We start from the raw sequence: 4,252 nt of genomic DNA on the forward strand, positions 1-4,252 counted from the left end.
TCTCTCTCTCTGCCTGCCTCTCTGCCTACTTGTGATCTCTGTCTGTCAAGTAAATAAATAAAATCTTAAAAAAAAAAAAAAAAGAAACTGATCTTGTACCTTACCGAGAGACACTTCCAGAAATCGTATCTTGTTTCTTTCTTATCTTAAAAGAGGGAATTACCACAGGTTTTAGAGACTAAAAATCACCACCTTAAAGCAGATCTGCCGTATTCTACAAAGAATTACTAACTGCAAAGAAAATTCTCTCCCACTGGCATGCTGTAGGTAAAACGCAAAGGAGAGGAGCTTCTAAAATGTTTCTTCAGGGCGCCTGGGTGGCTCAGTGGGTTGAGCCGCTGCCTTCGGCTCGGGTCGTGATCTCAGGGTCCTGGGATCAAGTCCCGCGTCGGGCTCTCTGCTCAGCAGGACACCTGTTCCCCTCCACCCCCGCCTGCCTCTCTGTCTACTTGTGATCTCTCTCTGTCAGATAAATAAATAAAATCTTTAAAAATAAATAAATAAAATAAAATGTCTCTTTAGGGATGTGATTTATATACACAATGGATATCACTCAGCCCTCAGAAAGAATGAATACCTACCATTTAGGTGGATGTGGATAGAACTCGAGGGTATTGTGCTAAGTGAAATAAGTCAACAGAGAAAGACAATCATCCTATGGTTTCACTTATATGTGGAACATAAGGAATAGTGCAGAGGATTATCAGGGTAGAGAGGGAAAACTGATGGGGAAGAAATCAGAGAGGAAAACAGACCAAGAGAAACTCCAAACTCTGGGAAACAAACTGAAGTTTGCTGGAGGAAAGATGGGCAGGGGGATGGGGCAGCTGGGTGATGGGTGTGGGGAGGGCACGCGATGGGATGAGCACTTGGTGTCATACGCAATGCATGAATTATTGAACACTACATCCGAAACTAATGATGTACTGTATGCTGGCTAATTGAATTTAAATTTAAAAATATAAAATAAAATGTCTCTTTAGGAGTAGGAAAGGGTGGGGAGGCACTTACTGGGAAAGATATGGAGGCATATAACAACATGAAACTCCAACTGAGGTTTGAAATTTAAAAATAATAATAATAAAATAATAATAATAAGTATTGAGCTGCTATTTGCCAAATAGGTTAAACACCTTTTGGCCTTATCTCGGTCAGTCCTTCCAATCATCTTATGAGCACTACTACTACCCCATTTTACAGATGAGGATCATGATGTGATACCCCGCTGAGTAACTTTTCCAGCTGTGCACATCAGTCAGATGTAGAAGCAAGAACAGGGAGGTGGTAGGACTGATTCACCTCTATGCATCGGTTGGTCAAGATGCAGGGAAAAGACGAAGACATCAAATTCCTGAGCGTTTATTCATTTACTCAGCAGGATGCTAGTGCCTGAAGAATTAGTTCAAGGGACAACTGAGAGATCCTGAGTGGTATCGTCCATAGAACTTTCTGCTGTTCTGCCATTAGCCACGTGAGCCTATTGTGCACATGATATTTGGTTAGGATGACCCAGAACTGAATGTTTAAATAACTCTATGTGGCCAGTGGTGACTTCGCTGGACAGCATATGCCTATGGCATGCAGGAGAAGGAGCTAGAAGGGAGCTGAGAGATGAGAAATGGATGGGGGAGGGGCTGGTCAGCCCCAAGAGCAGGACTGATGGGTGTATGGGAGGGAGAGCTGGGAGTGGATTCCGAAGTCGGTATTGGTCTTCCAGATGTCAGAGGTGGGTAGTAGCTTCCTGCGATTGCCAAGGTCCACACCACGTTCGGGGAGCAGGTTACAGAGCGGGAGAGAAACGAAGGTGAGGATCCCCTCGGTGCAGAGGAAGTCAGAGAAGTGAGAGGTTCCCCCGCTTCACGGGCTGCCCGCACGGGGGAAATCATCTCCCTGCGCGGGAAAGGGACACGGAGAGGAAATCCGGGAACGGCCGTAAAACCGCGTGTGGTGTCGTGATGGCGGCGGCCGGAAGTGGGGAGGCGGAGCCGGAAGTCCCGCGGCGGAGGAAGGGGGACATCCGCGTGAGGCAGCAAGAGAAAACAGCTTGGTGTGGACAGTGCGGGGTGGGAGGACTTCCCGCGGGATCTGTGTCCCCCCACACTGCTCCGCTGAGGTACTGTCCCCCGGGGCCTCGGACCATGACGGTCTCCGGAGACTGGGCCTTGACAGAGGCCGTCAAGTATGAGGGAGGTCCTGAGAGCGGGCTCCAGGCCGGTACGACGGTCTCCTCATCAGAGGGGACGTTTGGGGACGCACGTGCACGGAGGGAAGACCGTGTGGGGAGACCCAGAGAGGAGACTGCCGTGGCCAAGCCGGAGCAAGTTCTGGAACACAGGCTCCCTCCCCGCCCTCCGAAGGAGCCAGGACCGCCCGCATCTTCACCCCCACTTTCCAGCCTCCCTAGCTGCGAGCGCACACATTTCTGTTCGTTAAGGGGCCCTGTTGCGATGGTTTATTAAGGTAACCCCAACCGACTCATACAGGGGACCCCCGAGCAAGCTTCTGGCTCTCGCCCCTGGAATTCCTTCAGAAGCCGCTGGGCTCCTCGCCTGCTTAAAAGAAGGAGCTGGAGGCAAGTAATGGATTGGCGTCTCACAGTTCGACCTTTCCCTCTTTTCCCCTCCTGGCCAATAAGGCTCGTGTGCGGCCAGGCCGCGCTCTGATAACTAAGGGGGTGGGGAGGAGACAGCGCAGAGCGGCAGACCCCGGCCTGTCCCCGTGCCTCCTAAGCCACGCCCACCCTGGGGGCCAGAGGGGTCAAGGCCTGCCGCTGTCCCAGGGGAGGGATGTGGGGGGTGCGGGGAGGGGAGGATCCGTCCATTTGGGTAATGAGCGTCCTGAATACTGATGTCCAGGGAAAGGCCTCCGGTGTTTTGATTCCCATAACCTCGGCTGCCGCGCTCTTTCCCGTCCACTTTCCCCCACCCCCACACTCCCTCGGAATCAGCCACACTTTGTGTGGGTCTTTGGGCAAAGGGAATGTGGAAGGCCCAGATTCCTGGCAAAGGTTGGCCCTCTCCCCAGGCCTGACCCCTCTTCTGGTCTTCAGATCTCCTTCACGGAGGGACCCTGAGCGCCGGAAGAGCACTTTCAGGGGGACGTCCTGACAGAGCCTGCTGTCAGAACACAGTGCCATCGCCTCGGGGTGAAAACGGGAACATCTAAAACCTGTATCAGTATAGCGCCGGGAAACAGACTTCAGCCTGGCATCACAGCTGAGCGTCTACTGTCTTATTTCATTGATTTGTTTTTTAAGATTTTATTTATTTATTTGACAGATCACAAGTAGGCAGAGAGGCTGGGGGCGGGGAGCAGGCTCCCTCCTGAGCAGAGAGCCAGATGTGGGACTGGATCCTAGGACCCTGGGATTATGACCTGAGCGGAAGGCAGAGGCTTAACCCACTGAGCCACCCAGGCTCCCCTCATTGATTTTTTTTTTTTTTTTACAGTTAACATGGTTACCAAGGAATTACTGGAAAATTGAGAAAGGTAATTAAACTACACTCAGAAAATGTGGTGTCACAATATAAATTGTAAAGCACCTTTCCTAGTTGATGTTGACCTTTATCGTCTGTACCTCTCACTTCTCAGTGGTCGTTGAACACACCGAAGGTTGAATCCTGCGCTCTCTCTAGCAACCTTGACGCCATGGATGCCATGACGGAAGGAAGGAGCCTATTTTGCAGAAGAGTCAGAGAGGCTTTGTGAGTTTATCTGCTTTGATACAACATTTTGTGGGATGAGGGAGGGGATAGCTAACTAGATATAAATGCTCTGGCCCAAGGGTTTTACATGTACTTATACAAACATATATACTCCCTCTCCCCCCACTCTTCTCTTGTTGTCTCTCTCTGTCAAATAAATAAAATAAAATAAAGTAATTCTTTAAATATTAAATGTTTAATATTTATATATTCCAATGTTCGTCTTTTTTAAAGATTTTATTGTTTATTTGAGAGAGACAGAGAGCGCGAGCAGGGAGAGGAGCAGAAGGAGAGGGACATCCAGACTCCCAGTGGGAGCCCAATGTGGGACTCCATCTCAGAACCCTGAGATCATGAACTGAGCCCAAATCAGATGCTTGACTGACTGAGCCACCCAGGCGCCCCTCCAATGGTAGCCTTTAGCCTAGAGGGGGAAAAAAAGCTTCATTTGGCTTTCCCGTGTCAAACTAGAATTTTACTTTCTTGTTTTCAGGTGTATCTTTTTGTCATTTTTCAAAGAGAAATATGGCCTTTTCTTCCTCATTGAA

General features: G+C 49.5%; 1 long non-coding RNA gene across 1 annotated transcript; it reads left to right on the plus strand.

Annotated features, from left to right (window-relative positions):
• The first annotated feature begins 2,004 nt into the window (after positions 1-2,004).
• Positions 2,005-3,750, plus strand: LOC132017505 (uncharacterized). The gene is made up of 3 exons (XR_009404299.1): positions 2,005-2,113; positions 3,450-3,489; positions 3,592-3,750. It is a non-coding gene; the product is annotated as an uncharacterized LOC132017505 (long non-coding RNA).
• The last annotated feature ends 502 nt before the right edge of the window (positions 3,751-4,252 follow it).

This window comes from Mustela nigripes, chromosome 5 (assembly GCF_022355385.1).
Source record: "Mustela nigripes isolate SB6536 chromosome 5, MUSNIG.SB6536, whole genome shotgun sequence".
Classification (NCBI taxonomy): domain Eukaryota; kingdom Metazoa; phylum Chordata; class Mammalia; order Carnivora; family Mustelidae; genus Mustela; species Mustela nigripes.